Source organism: Dipteris shenzhenensis, chromosome 9 (assembly GCF_047967505.1).
Source record: "Dipteris shenzhenensis isolate YYH24624 ecotype China chromosome 9, Dip_SZ_1.0, whole genome shotgun sequence".
NCBI lineage: Eukaryota > Viridiplantae > Streptophyta > Polypodiopsida > Gleicheniales > Dipteridaceae > Dipteris > Dipteris shenzhenensis.
In genome coordinates, this window is record NC_141604.1 from 48,313,140 (window position 1) to 48,329,526 (window position 16,387).

Consider the following 16,387-nt stretch of genomic DNA (forward strand, 5'->3'; position numbering starts at 1 on the left):
CGACGTTCCTTTAAGAATCTAGAGATGGGAGAGCGACTGTCAGCAGTGAGAAAGGAAAGCTGGTACGAGTCGATGGTGGGCATTGAAGAAGGGAGATAATTTTCTGGCAGTGGATGGAGGCAGCGGAACGATCGATCAGACAAGTGGTTGCGTGAGTTTCAGTCAACGAAGGCGGATCAATGTGGTGTTTTGACGTAGCAAAACATCAGGGCGGCTGACTTGGGCTGAGGGCGCTCTTCAATGTTGAAAGTTTATGATAGCAGGCCTAACGTGTGAATCCTAAAGGTATGATAATGAACATTCAGTATGGTGAAGTACTTTGATTTTTAATTTAGCAGCATCAACCTCTGCTAAGTTCCGTCTAATGATTAATCTTGGCATCCTGCTGAACAAATTTTGTATTGAAGCGTAGTTTGATTTTAAGCAGCATCAACCTAAATTTTCTAAGTGTCAGCAAATCAGAGAGACGTCAAATCTTGCAATTGTCTCACACGCAGTCATCAGTCACATGAGTCTTGGTATTCTTGCCACCCTGCCGTCTTCCTAAATTCCTAACAACTAGTTGCCCAAGGCATCCAATGTGCTCCTCAGGCTCTTCCAATTCCCACCACTGATTATTTTCCCATTTTGCAATGTGCCACCTTCCTACTCTTCCAACTCCACGGTCCGTTTATTAACCATTTCCTACTACAACGACGGCACACCAGCTCCATTCTCCGTTACTAAATGTCTCCTTCACCTGCCCCCCTCCTCTCAGCCAAGAAATACCGCTCAGCGATGCTCTCTGAATCATACGGTTCTAGTGCCCCTTGCCCCCTTGCTTGCTGCTCCAGTTTTGCCCATCGGCGGCGCCATCTCCCCATGGCGCAGGCCTATCAGAAGCAGCTCTTACACTTTACATTTCCGTCCCCTGTCATTACCTTTTTTCTCTTCCTTCTGCTCATCCCAAAGTGCCTGGGTAGCCTGGAACGGCTGCAACTTTTCAGCGTTCTTCCCTTCCCACATCAATGGAAGATACTCCGCCTCTGGCACTTCTCATCCATATTCCCCGCCTTGTTGATAGTAGGTCTCATTTTGTACATCCTCATGTCTAGATATAACAGAACTGTCTATCTTGTCAATTACGCGTGCTACCGGCCTCCGAACTCATTTCGGGTGCCGTTTAGCACTTTCTTTGAGCACACCACCCTAATCGGACAATCTAGCGAGAAAACTCAGGAGTTCCAGCGACTGATATTGCTGAGATCAGGCATCGGCGAGACAACAGCCTTGCCCAAAGCGTTGCACTACCTACCACCCAGGGCATCCATGCTTAGAGCAAGAGAGGAGGCTGAAATGGTGGTATTTGCTGCGCTAGATACGCTCTTTAGTGAGACTAAATTGCATCCACAGCGCATTGGTATCCTAATCGTCAACTGCAGTCTCTTTACGCCGGTACCGTCACTATGCACTATGGTCATTAACAGATATGGTATGCGAGAAGATATTAAGAGTTACAACCTCTCTGGGATGGGTTGCAGTGCCGGACTTGTCTCTGTAAGCTTAGCAAAGAGTCTCCTTCAGGTAAATCGCAACTGCTATGCCCTAATTCTGAGTACCGAGAACATTACTCAGAATTGGTATACCGGAAACCGCCGATCCATGGTGATTCCAAACTGCCTATTCAGAATGGGAGCAGCTGCCATTCTTTTATCTAATATAAGAGCAGATGCAAGGAGGTCCAAATATCGCCTGCAGCATCTTGTAAGGACGGTCAAGGCTGCAGAAGACCAGTCTTTCCGCTGTGTTTATCAGGAGGAAGATGAGGAGGGGAAGACGGGGGTTTCAATCTCCAAGGATTTGATGAAAATTGCCGGCGATTCACTCCGAGCGAACATCACGACATTGGGGCCATTGGTATTGCCTTTGTCAGAGCTGCTCGCATTTGTGTTCGTCACTGTGGCCAAGAAGCTGATCAATCCGAAGCTAAAGTCATACGTGCCGGATTTCAAGAGGGCCTTCGACCATTTCTGCATCCACGCAGGTGGCAGAGCTGTGATAGATGAGCTGGAGAAGAGTCTACGGCTACGCCCAGAGCACGTAGAAGCGTCGAGGATGACACTGCACCGGTTTGCAAACACGTCGTCATCATCGATATGGTACGAACTGGCGTATCTGGAGGCGAAAGAGAAGGTGAAAGCAGGGCAGAGGGTGTGGCAGATTGCATTCGGAAGTGGGTTCAAGTGCAACAGCGCGGCGTGGGTAGCTCTACCGGGGATAACCAAGGACAAGCGCCAGAAGGGGAATCCATGGATCGATTGTATAAGGGAGTATCCAGTGAAGCTGACCTATGTTGATTGAAGGTCATCAGTGATGCTAGCGGTATGGTTATTGCGAGTGCATACAGCGGTGCATTGTTTTTGCTCTGATAAGATTGATCTGCTAACTCCAAGTTTGATCTGCTCTCTACGATCTTTCGTAGTTAAGGGCATTGTTTTGGCTGCAGCATGGAGCTAAGAGCTCTCTCAGATAAGATTAATATGGAGTGAAGATAACATTAATATGCTCACTCCATGACACATATTGATCTGCTCTCTCTGATCTTTCACAAATAAGCAAAGTGGTGTGTACGTATGATACGTAGATGAAATCAATCGATGTTGGACTCAAGAGCTTGAGAATTGAGTACATATCCAAAGGACCTGTGCCATCTTTGGAGCGGACCTTGGCTCAGATTTATTTGTCCTCTGGGATATCATTAGATATGCTACTCTTCACCGGATCTGGACTGCCAGATATAGGCATTGATTATTAGCCCTAATGTTTTTGATTTACCATGTAAAAAAGATGTTGGATGGTTAGTGGCGTGTTGGCCTGATAAAGTTGCTAGATGTCGGGTACAGAGCACTTTGTACGTGATGTCCTCGGGATCTTTTAAGTAATACAAGAGCAACCTACTTTCAATATTAAAAAAAAAAGCGTGAGACTCGGTGGGCAATGATTTAAGTCTTTACTGGTCATCCCAAAGGAAGCGTCCAGTTCCGTTTTTCGCCATCTGCGCGACTGCTCATGTTGGATATTGATGCGAGCGAGAATGGAATATCCAAAGATTTGTTCATCAAGCCAGGAACACTGGTATCGTTTATATTTTGAAAGATTTGACTAGTGATGCACAAGGCATTAATTTGGGAAAGAGAAACGCCTGCATCGTAAAATTATTGCATTCATTCTTTGTGACAAAAAAGAAATGAAAGTCCCCCTCCCAATGCGAACATCACTGATAGTCTTATCATTTCATTCCAAGGAATTGGACGACCATTGGTGGCTATTCTTATAAAAACAAACTCAATAACCAAATTAAATACAACGTTATCATTTGAAGATTTAGTTCGTGAACACCATCCTTGAGACAATGGTAGCTGGAAATATTGTGCGGCCATCCTGTTGAAGTTAGGATTGATAACTGCTTACGATGCAGTATACACATATACTGATAGGTAGATTCTGTGTATGAACAGCATTATGCTAGACGTATGTTGTGAAAATCAAAAGCACATGACGAATCAGGATGAAAACGCATATCATAATGAATCTATTAAAGTAAGTTGGTTGCATGAGAGACTGACACATTAACGTATGATATATTAAAGTAAGTTGGTTGCATGAGAGATTGACACATTAACGTATGATATGTAATGAGAAATTTCTTTCTTGTTGAAATGTCCGCTTTTGTGGATAGCAAATTATTGACGTACTTGTTGCAAACTAATTGACGCGTCGAGGGCGTGTTTACAGAACTTACATCACATGGACATGCAGTCTTTCTGTAGCGATGGCGTCGAGAGCGCGTTGATGATTGCAATGCTGAAGTAGTACGACTATGTCTATAGATATGTTGCTCAATGCTGGGGCTGGACTTGGGCTCGCCATGGACGGCGTGAATCCTTTTGGGTTACGCCCGACATCTTGGTCGACATGGCCCATAGTCTTGGTGAATTACAATATCCCACATGGCTAACAATAAAGAAGGGACACCTCATGCTTGCACTACTTGTGCTAGGGAAGTACAAGGCCAAAAATATGGAGGTATACATGGCACCTTTGATAGAGGAGTTACAGATCTTATGGAGAGGAGTACGGGTCTTTGATATTTCTAGAGCTCCTAGACATACCAATGATATTTTGGTCAGGGGTATCTTGATGTGGACCATGCATGACTACCCAGGATATGGAGAGTGCACAGGTACGTGGTTGTGTCTTTACATATATAATATAGGATTATGCTTTTATGACTCTCTTTCACATGCATGTCTTATACTAACACATTCATGCACGCGTGCAGGACTTGTTACAAGTGGGTACCATGCTTGTCCTATTTGTGGACTGGGTTTGAAATTGCTTGCACGATTCTCTAAACATATGAGGAAAAATGTTTATGAAGGTCATGCTCGATACCTTCCGCTGGACCATCTCACGCGTGGAGGTCAGCTTGATCCACCAGCACCATATTTGAAGGCAAGTGACTGGATTTAGGCTTGTAGGGCGAATGGAGAGGAACCTCCTTGTGGTATGAAGGGGCTATCAATCTTTCACGGGCTTCCTTATTGGGGCCAGTTACAAATCAATCATCTCTTGGATCCCATGCATATCTTCAAGAATGTGGGGCTACTATTTGGGCACACTTGGTTGGTTCCAAAGACTTGAGAGGAGTGCGAGAAGACTTGCGTTCTATGAATAGTTTGTCTCGTTTGTGGCCCTAAGTGCGTGCTTCAAGAAAATTTATCCTCCCGAAAGCAACATGGATCCTCTCTACGAGAGAGGAGGCAGTGGTCAAAGCAGACATTGCCTCTTTTCAAACACCCACAAGGTACATGCATTGCTTAAAAGGAGCATTTTCAAATGACAATAAGCTTAGTGTGTCAAGTCCCATGATTGGCACAAGATCTTACAGGTACTCTAAGCTATAGGATGAGTGTACCGATAATCGTGATGCATTAGTGTAATTATGATTATGTTATATTGTTGACATGACTTCTTTGTTGCTTTGATAGTTCATCCTCCCAATTACAATAAAGGGGTGCTTACAAGAAGATGTTAGAAACGATATATTCAAGATCAATAGTATTGTGAGGTATGCTTACTATCAAATCGCATTGATTGCATTTTCTTCAATTGAAGCTGAATAATTTGTAGACTGATTATGAATATATCTTACATGGGCATGTGAACTAGGTGGATATCTCAAAAATAGATCTCCATATCAAGCATCGAGAAGGCTAGGGTGGAATCCATTGAAGCCATATGCTTGCTTGAGAAGCACTTTCCCTCGAGCATTATGACAACTCAAGTGCACTTCCTTGTGCACATAGTTGATGAGGTGGCCATTGCAGGTACCATTCATAGTCAGTGGATGTTTTTTCTCGAGCGGTTTATGAAAACTTTGAAGGGATTTGTAAGACAAAGAGCAAGACCAGAAGCAAGCATGGCAGAGGGATGGCTTGTGCAAGAGTCATTAGTATATATCATGGAGTTTCTTGCATCCACGGATCTTGATATGCCGCAAGCTTGGCATAACAAGGATGATGATCGCATTGTTGGTAGGTTTCCCAAGGAAAAGGGATTGAAAGAAAGATGAGTGAAGAGCGAATGGAGAAATTCAATAAGTTCTGTATCCTCAATAGCAAGGAGATGCAGAAGTGGATTGAGAGATATGAAGTGGCCAAAGCCAAAAGAATAAATGCAAGGATGAGATTCAGAGTAATGTACAGGCGGTCGCAATCATATCCATGGGATCTCGCCCTTCTCCCCACTCACATGTCACTTGATTGGCTACAACTGGCTCTACGGAAAGCCGAACGTGATGGAGAGACAATAAACAAGTGTAAGCGAGAGTTATCATCTCGATGTATGATGCATGTAAGTTTCTTACCTCTTGACGTAATTAAGTAATTATTTGTGACAATATACGCTATAAAATAGATGCATCTTCATTGTTTTAATGATGCTCTTTTATAGTAACAAAAGTATGTTGCATCATGGTCATATGGATGACATTTTTGTGTGGAACATATCGATTCAAAGAGAGTCACGTATGATTGTGGAGTCATGGCTAAGTTCACACAAGATAGCCGAGCAAGTGCTTCGAATACCAATCTTCTCTCCTCACAATTGGATTATTGTGGAACCATAGATGAAATCTATGAAAATTTCAAACGATTTAGTATTTTCATTCTTGATCTAAAATGGTTTAGAACTATTTACAATGGTCCCCATGCGACAATGAGAAAAGACAGTAGCGATTTCTTTGCAATGACTCCACCAAACTTTGGACCGATGAAAGTAATACTTTTGTTCTTCTCAAGCACTGTGAGCAGGTGCATACTAATGATTTAATTAATCAAAGCTTTCATTTTTAAAGATCCATTGATACATGTACTTAAGCATAATTTCATATATATAATTGATGGCATTTGGCACCCATCTTCAATATAGGTGGTTTTTAATCCGGATCATTTTGATCCAGGATGGTGGTACGTGATCCAAGTTGAACCACGGAGTAAGCAAATTTTTAAAGATAGAGATGTGGATATGGAGATGCCACTACCAATGCCAGATCCAATTGATCGAGATGGATCTAGCAAAGAAGATGAAGATCACAATATGAACCAAGAGGAAGATGCGCATAATGACATCGTACAGGAGGAAGATGGAGATCATGATATTGAGGAAGAAGATGATGATCGTCAAGAATCACCAAGGAATCACCACACTTTATTGAAGAAGATGATCAAGTACTCTTAAGTGAACGTACGTTGCTAGAGTACGATGACGATAGTACGATGACGATATAGGAGATCAACTCGGTATAGAGTTAGAGATAGACTTGTTTGGCACATTAGACTTGGCTCAGGATGAAGCCGTTGATGTAAATGCTCTTCATTGATTTTTTTCATCTCAAACTTGGACATGAATATATGAGCTTCAAAGGCTTGATGTACATGCTCTTGTACTTTGATTCTCTCAAAGGATCAAACATGTATGAAAATGAAAAAAAATTTATCATTGGGAAAAAGTATCTTTTAAGGTCGGTATGGGAAAAAAACTCTCTGTAAAATGTTGCTATAGGAAACTGACTACACTATCAAGGTGAGAGCCACCGTAGTGGTTGTAGCCCGCAAGGTGAGAGCCACCACAGTGGTTGTACGAAATTTTGAATAATTCAAGGCGGCAGTATTGACTTGCATGATGGTAATAAATGATTAGAGGTGGTGGCATCTAAGATTCCCATCATTTTCTATGGAGGCAACTAAGACCCACTAGACTGGCAATTAATTACCAACCACCGTAGTGGCCCGCAATTACTCAGCTTCCAATTACAACCAACGAGATTACATGCATGATTACTACAAGTGCAGTAAATTACCAGTCACCGGGCTTGCATGCTCAGGAGAGTACTAGAGTGCATGGTAATTAGGGATTAGAGGTGATTAGGCTTCATGATTCACTTTTGTGGGAATTACTACTCGATGGTGGTGGTTGTCATTAGCCATGTCTGTTATGGCTATGATTCCACTGTGCCACTACTCACCCACCACTACGCTTGAGCATGTATGATCACTATGAGTGCAGTAAAAATTACCAGTCATCAGGCTCGCATGCTCATCAATAGAGAACTAGAGTGCATGGTAATGAGTGATTAGACAGGGTAATGAGTGATTAGAGCTTCATGATTTATCTTTGTGGAAATAATTGCCTGGTGGTGGTGCCTCTCATAAGCCAGGCCTGTCGTCGCTAACATTCCACTAGGCTTGCAGTTAATTACGAGCCACTAGAGTGGCACCACATGGTGTCTTCTTCATGATTACCAACCCATTTGGGGGATTCCACTGTGTTGGCCTACAATTAATATGGATGGAACCCCAGGCTCCAGCCACCACGGTGGCTCAAACTTTATAATATATATAAGATTTGTGGCATTTGGTATTTTACTACGTTGCTCTGATTCGCCCATGCTCTGCTACTTTTCTCCACATGCTTTGCTCCACACCCCTCCTCTATCCATTTTCCACCCTTGCTCTACCTTGCTCCATGCTCCCTCCTCTAACTCTTGTCACTCATCTACTCCAATGCTCATTTGCTGCTCACCCACTCCTCTTCAGCATGCCTACTACCACCCCCCTTCAATGATCTCTGATCCCAATGTTATCCACCTTCTCATATAAGGTGATTGCATTGCTCTCACTTGGAGTAGAAATGCTAGTATTAGTGGACACCCTTCATTCTCATATTCGATTCCCGACACATCCGAATGTCATCACCTTAGATGACATGCTGACAGAGGGCCTATTTATGGTTGTGATGTATGGGTTCCCCCTGATGTCAACAAAGACCTCAATATTTTTAGAGCAGAGTACTCTTTACTTGCTAGGATGGTCGTAATCTAAGTCATGGCAATGGGCATGGTCTTCGGCCTCTCCATCATATCCTCCCTTGGCTCCCTAAAAATTTTTAGTGCAACAAGCTAGACTGGTAGAAAACTGAGTTGTACAAATTCCCTCTTGCTCAGAAGAGGCTCTCAGCAATGGCTTGATGTAATCTTTTGGGCTCTCAGCGATCTTTTGTCACACTGGATGTAATGTTTTTGGTCTTTAAGGTATTTATGTAATCTCTTTTTGTTCAATTTGAGGCTCTCAATATGCACTGTTATTAACTTTTATATTTGTATTTGAATGGTTATGGTCGCTACCTATAATCTTTTAGCCTTTAAGGCTCTCAGCCATTGCCAAGTTTTTATAAATATAAGATACTCTATTCAATTTTTGCTCAGTATAAGTTGATAATTTTTATATAACTTGTTACTAGACGTAGATATACATTGTGATCTCTTTTGCTCAATTTTCACTCGATAAATTATACTTTTGCCCTCATTTATATTTATTGCAACAAGGACTAAAATACAAGGGAAGAAGGACTACAATTTCCTTGGTTTATGACCAAAATTCGGGGGGGTCACTTGTCATATGTAACCCTATCACGTGAGTTCAATAGATGGGTTTTTATTAATTCAATTACTTACAGATTTATACATACATAAGGAAGTAATTTAATACCCAAAGGTTAATATACAGAAGGGCATTTTATATTAAAAATTATCTAGAAGTTTGCAACATGTGACATGGATATTTGCGTAGAGTGGCTTATGTCATGGGACATTTTTAAATGCTAGTATTGGCATTTTCCTTTTGAAATGAGTAAGCGCTCCTCTTGCATTTTCTTGAATTCTAGAGAATTCTAAAAATCTTTTCTCTCTTTATTGCTCTTTTTGGCCTTTGCATTAAGATGAGATTAGGATACTATGCTTTCTTGAATTCTAGAGAATTCTAAAAACATTTTCTCTTTTTATTGCTCTTTTTGGCCTTTGCATTAGGATGAGATTATGATGCTATAATTTTCTCTCTTTATTGCTTTTTTTTTGCCTTTTCATTAGGATGAGATTAGAATGCATGAATTTATTTTTTGAAGTTTTTAAATCTTGTTACTCTCTTTTTTTTTCTTTCTATCCACAAAGGGATTGCATTGAATCAATGGTGGAGGAGTATTTTTGAAGTTGATGCCTCTTATACTTGATTTTCTTAAGTTCTACTCAGTCTATTTAGCACTGCCTTTGTAAAGATCCTTCTAGCTCTCAAGCAATTGATCTATTATTTAAAAAAGGATAGATAGTGGAGAGCCATTCCTATAATTAAATCCATTGGATAAAACCTGTGAGAGTAAAGAAGTAAGGTATTTATTTTTAGATAGCTCTATTCAAAAGGATTCTCCCACTTGGGAAAATATAGTATCCATATAGCAACAAGGGATCAAAAGCAAAATGAGAATTTGTCATTGAGTGAGAATCCCATTATGCTTGAGGGTTTTTCATGCACTTGTGCCTAGAGTTGTAGATTAGCAAGTACCATGAGCATCACTACCAGTGACAGTTTGAACTAGAATATGGTAAACATGATGAATTCAAAGTAAATGAAAGAATAAAACTATTTCTAGGTTAGTAGGAGAACATAAGCCCTTGTGTCTACTACATTGAGAGCTAAAGAAGGCTCTTATGTATGGTATCTTCAAAGATTAAAGAAGACCCTTTCTAGCTTCTTTATACCATATCTTTTCTCGAGGTATTATATACGCTATACAATGCCTAGAAATGTCATCTTGTTGTTTGCAGCATATGCTACACAATGCCTAAAAATGCCTAGAAATGGCATCTTGTTGTTTGTGGCATCTAGTGGTGGATTAGTTATTAGAAGGACAATGCTAAAATCTCCCCAAGTTGTCATGGATGTGGTTGTACATAGGTGTTAGCATGGCATTGGAGCACAGGTCCTAAATGCAGTTATATTATAGTCATACATCCGATTAACACAATGTACAGTAATAATGAAACCTAGCATAATTTAACAAGAAGTAGCTAACCTAATGTACATAGGGTTGGGGGGGCACAAGGAAACCCATTGAGCCACCTCCCTTTCACCATAGCTAGGAGTCTTGGTGGATAGCAGGGCAACCACATGTCTAGGCGAGTTGAAGCAATGGATGAGCAGAGGCCAGTGTAGGGCAAAGAGAAAATGCTCGCTAGGAGGGCTACTATTTCCACGAGGCAAGGGGAGGCACAAGGTGTTGCTAGGAGGACTAGGAGAGAGTGGGGCAAAGGAGGCTAAGGGGCATCCACCATGGTTATATGCCTATGAAAGGAAAAAATAATTCTCACAAATATTTAGTGTGCGTGGAAACTATGGATTCCACCCATAACAAGCTATGGATCTTATGGGGTGGAATCTATATTAGCTAAATGCCTACATCTCCATCCTCTTCCCTCTATTGTCTCTACACTAATGACAATGCGACTCTTGTGTTTAGAATCTATTTGGCATCGTCGGTCATGAAGTTTCATTTCTTTGGCTAGGCCCTAGCATCCATTGCTCTTCAAGAGACCTTTGTCTCACCCTGCCCTACTCCTCCCTTTCCTCCGCTTTTGTAGTGTGCCTCGTCCCCGCTGGCATAGAGCAATGAGAGGAAACTTGATCTACTCTTGGCTAGAGAGGTAGCCACTGTTGTAAGGCTCATTGTTACCTCAATTGGAGCCTTGGTGCCTCCCTGATGGGCATCACAGCTCTGTCTACTAACTCAAATCATTAGTCATGCCTTCTAATAAAACACCATTGTAACACATAAAATTAAGCATACTAACCAAAACATCCTAAATGACATGCCAAAATCCCTCTTTTGGTCATAAACCAAGGAAATTGTAGTCCTTCTTCCCTTGTATTTTAGTCCTTGTTGCAATAAATATAAATGAGGGCAAAAGTATAATTTATCGAGTGAAAATTGAGCAAAAGAGATCACAATGTATATCTACGTCTAGTAACAAGTTATATAAAAATTATCAACTTATACTGAGCAAAAATTGAATAGAGTATCTTATATTTATAAAAACTTGGCAATGGCTGAGAGCCTTAAAGGCTAAAAGATTACAGGTAGCGACCATAACCATTCAAATACAAATATAAAAGTTAATAACAGTGCATATTGAGAGCCTCAAATTGAACAAAAAGAGATTACATAAATACCTTAAAGACCAAAAACATTACATCCAGTGTGACAAAAGATCGCTGAGAGCCCAAAAGATTACATCAAGCCATTGCTGAGAGCCTCTTCTGAGCAAGAGGGAATTTGTACAACTCAGTTTTCTACCAGTCTAGCTTGTTGCACTAAAAATTTTTAGGGAGCCAAGGGAGGATATGATGGAGAGGCCGAAGACCATGCCCATTGCCATGACTTAGATTACGACCGTCCTAGCAAGTAAAGAGTACTCTGCTCTAAAAATATTGAGGTCTTTGTTGACATCTAGGGGGAACCCATACATCACAACCATAAATAGGCCCTCTATCAGCATGTCATCTAAGGTGATGACATTCGGATGTGTCGGGAATCGAATATGAGAATGAAGGGTGTCCACTAATACTAGCATTTCTACTCCAAGTGAGAGCAATGCAATCACCTTATATGAGAAGGTGGATAACATTGGGATCAGAGATCATTGAAGGGGGGTGGTAGTAGGCATGCTGAAGAGGAGTGGGTGAGCAGCAAATGAGCATTGGAGTAGATGAGTGACAAGAGTTAGAGGAGGGAGCATGGAGCAAGGTAGAGCAAGGGTGGAAAATGGATAGAGGAGGGGTGTGGAGCAAAGCATGTGGAGAAAAGTAGCAGAGCATGGGCGAATCAGAGCAACGTAGTAAAATACCAAATGCCACAAATCTTATATATATTATAAAGTTTGAGCCACCGTGGTGGCTGGAGCCTGGGGTTCCATCCATATTAATTGTAGGCCAACACAGTGGAATCCCCCAAATGGGTTGGTAATCATGAAGAAGACACCATGTGGTGCCACTCTAGTGGCTCGTAATTAACTGCAAGCCTAGTGGAATGTTAGCGACGACAGACCTGGCTTATGAGAGGCACCACCACCAGGCAATTATTTCCACAAAGATAAATCATGAAGCTCTAATCACTCATTACCCTGTCTAATCACTCATTACCATGCACTCTAGTTCTCTATTGAGCATGCGAGCCTGATGACTGGTAATTTTTACTGCACTCATAGTGATCATACATGCTCAAGCGTAGTGGTGGGTGAGTGGTGGCACAGTGGAATCATAGCCATAACAGACATGGCTAATGACAACCACCACCATCGAGTAGTAATTCCCACAAAAGTGAATCATGAAGCCTAATCACCTCTAATCCCTTATTACCATGCACTCTAGTACTCTCCTGAGCATGCAAGCCCGGTGACTGGTAATTTACTGCACTTGTAGTAATCATGCATGTAATCTCGTTGGTTGTAATTGGAAGCTGAGTAATTGCGGGCCACTACGGTGGTTGGTAATTAATTGCCAGTCTAGTGGGTCTTAGTTGCCTCCATAGAAAATGATGGGAATCTTAGATGCCACCACCTCTAATCATTTATTACCATCATGCAAGTCAATACTGCCGCCTTGAATTATTCAAAATTTCGTACAACCACTGTGGTGGCTCTCACCTTGCGGGCTACAACCACTACGGTGGCTCTCACCTTGATAGTGTAGTCAGTTTCCTATAGCAACATTTTACAGAGAGTTTTTTTCCCATACCGACCTTAAAAGATACTTTTTCCCAATGATAAATTTTTTTTCATTTTCATACATGTTTGATCCTTTGAGAGAATCAAAGTACAAGAGCATGTACATCAAGCCTTTGAAGCTCATATATTCATGTCCAAGTTTGAGATGAAAAAAATCAATGAAGAGCATTTACATCAACGGCTTCATCCTGAGCCAAGTCTAATGTGCCAAACAAGTCTATCTCTAACTCTATACCGAGTTGATCTCCTATATCGTCATCGTACTCTAGCAACGTACGTTCACTTAAGAGTACTTGATCATCTTCTTCAATAAAGTGTGGTGATTCCTCGGTGATTCTTGATGATCATCATCTTCTTCCTCAATATCATGATCTCCATCTTCCTCCTGTACGATGTCATTATGCGCATCTTCCTCTTGGTTCATATTGTGATCTTCATCTTCTTTGCTAGATCCATCTGGATCAATTGGATCCGGCATTGGTAGTGGCATCTCCATATCCACATCTCTATCTTTAAAAATTTGCTTACTCCGTGGTTCAACTTGGATCACGTACCACCATCCTGGATCAAAATGATCCGGATTAAAAACCACCTATATTGAAGATGGGTGCCAAATGCCATCAATTATATATATGAAATTATGCTTAAGTACATGTATCAATGGATCTTTAAAAATGAAAGCTTTGATTAATTAAATCATTAGTATGCACCTGCTCACAGTGCTTGAGAAGAACAAAAGTATTACTTTCATCGGTCCAAAGTTTGGTGGAGTCATTGCAAAGAAATCGCTACTGTCTTTTCTCATTGTCGCATGGGGACCATTGTAAATAGTTCTAAACCATTTTAGATCAAGAATGAAAATACTAAATCGTTTGAAATTTTCATAGATTTCATCTATGGTTCCACAATAATCCAATTGTGAGGAGAGAAGATTGGTATTCGAAGCACTTGCTCGGCTATCTTGTGTGAACTTAGCCATGACTCCACAATCATACGTGACTCTCTTTGAATCGATATGTTCCACACAAAAATGTCATCCATATGACCATGATGCAACATACTTTTGTTACTATAAAAGAGCATCATTAAAACAATGAAGATGCATCTATTTTATAGCGTATATTGTCACAAATGATTACTTAATTACGTCAAGAGGTAAGAAACTTACATGCATCATACATCGAGATGATAACTCTCGCTTACACTTGTTTATTGTCTCTCCATCATGTTCGGCTTTCCGTAGAGCCAGTTGTAGCCAATCAAGTGACATGTGAGTGGGGAGAAGGGCGAGATCCCATGGATATGATTGCGACCGCCTGTACATTACTCTGAATCTCATCCTTGCATTTATTCTTTTGGCTTTGGCCACTTCATATCTCTCAATCCACTTCTGCATCTCCTTGCTATTGAGGATACAGAACTTATTGAATTTCTCCATTCGCTCTTCACTCATCTTTCTTTCAATCCCTTTTCCTTGGGAAACCTACCAACAATGCGATCATCATCCTTGTTATGCCAAGCTTGCAGCATATCAAGATCCGTGGATGCAAGAAACTCCATGATATATACTAATGACTCTTGCACAAGCCATCCCTCTGCCATGCTTGCTTCTGGTCTTGCTCTTTGTCTTACAAATCCCTTCAAAGTTTTCATAAACCGCTCGAGAAAAAACATCCACTGACTATGAATGGTACCTGCAATGGCCACCTCATCAACTATGTGCACAAGGAAGTGCACTTGAGTTGTCATAATGCTCGAGGGAAAGTGCTTCTCAAGCAAGCATATGGCTTCAATGGATTCCACCCTAGCCTTCTCGATGCTTGATATGGAGATCTATTTTTGAGATATCCACCTAGTTCACATGCCCATGTAAGATATATTCATAATCAGTCTACAAGTTATTCAGCTTCAATTGAAGAAAATGCAATCAATGCAATTTGATAGTAAGCTCGGGGGGGTCACTATGTATAAACCCTCTATACCACGTGCGTTCAAGGCCTATTTCTAAAATCCCTTATCTGTAAATTTTTCATTAATAAAATGTACCCCTTTTCTATACAAATCTGTAAATTTTTCCCAAAACTATTTGAAATAGTCCCTTATGTACATTTATTTCTGTAAATTTTAGAAATAAAAAATATCCTTCTGTTGAACTCACGTGATAGGGTTACATATGATGAGTGACCCCCCCGAGCAAAATCCCTTATAAATTCAACCATGAGGCCATCTTGTTTTAGAGCATTCTCACAAGTCCTCTCCCATTCACTATCAACCATAGGGGAAGAATTGTCAAAGATGCAATCGCAAAATCAATCCAACGATGATGTCTAGGTTGTGCAATATTGTGAGAATATTCTTGAAATATGGAATCAAATGATATATGAATAACACGGTTACAAGCTCTCTACAAGCTATGAAGGTGATAGCTCATGCAATGTTATCTAAATCTTACTAAATCTTACTACCAAAATTTAATGGCCCTTTAATGGGCCGCCGCTTTTGAAATCCCCTCCTAATCATCTTCCATCTTCCTCGCCATCTCCTTCTTCCCCATCCTCCATGATCCCCTCTTGCTAATTCAACACTCCTCCCTCCAGAGAGTACGCTTCATTGTCTCGTGTAGGCTCGCTCCTCAAAAAAGCTGTACGCCTCCACCTGCAACTATCTCCATCGCCTCGTTCTCCAAGATTTTGTTCTGCGCCTTAACTTAATGGACGAAAGCTAGGTATTTCCAATACCGAGGTCTCTCAATACACATCTTGGCTGTTTATTTGAAGTTTGACTGCTCCCCAATCTAATTATCAGCATTGTTTGGCTTCGCATTGTTCTCAATCCTCCATTTCAGCAGTTGCAGGCCTACACGTTCATTAACACAGAGACTACTTCGCAGTAACAAGAAGTCAACACGCCCCGTTAGCTACAGCACTTCTTGACCTATGGGTTCTCCAATTGGTTCCAACTGTTAGCCGCAACGCTGCTTGGTGAAACTTCTGTCCAAGTTCAACTGCAGGTAATATAAATATGAAAGCAGAGTAGAGCAACGTCCTATGGATTTTCTCATTACCTTCTCTTTGTGGAACTAGTTAATGGTTCTTTTGTTGTGTGATGCATCGGCTGTCATTGCTCTTGTCACCGATCTTGGATCTTTCTGTCATCGATTTTAAGCAGACTCAAGCAATCGATGCCTACTTTTCCTCCCATATGTATTCGATTCTCTAAACCAAAGTAAGTTAT

The 16,387-nt window shown here is 41.1% G+C and overlaps 1 pseudogene; it reads left to right on the top strand.

The window, feature by feature from the left end:
• The first annotated feature begins 807 nt into the window (after positions 1 to 807).
• On the top strand, positions 808 to 2,846 carry LOC147898761 (3-ketoacyl-CoA synthase 4 pseudogene; annotated as a pseudogene).
• The last annotated feature ends 13,541 nt before the right edge of the window (positions 2,847 to 16,387 follow it).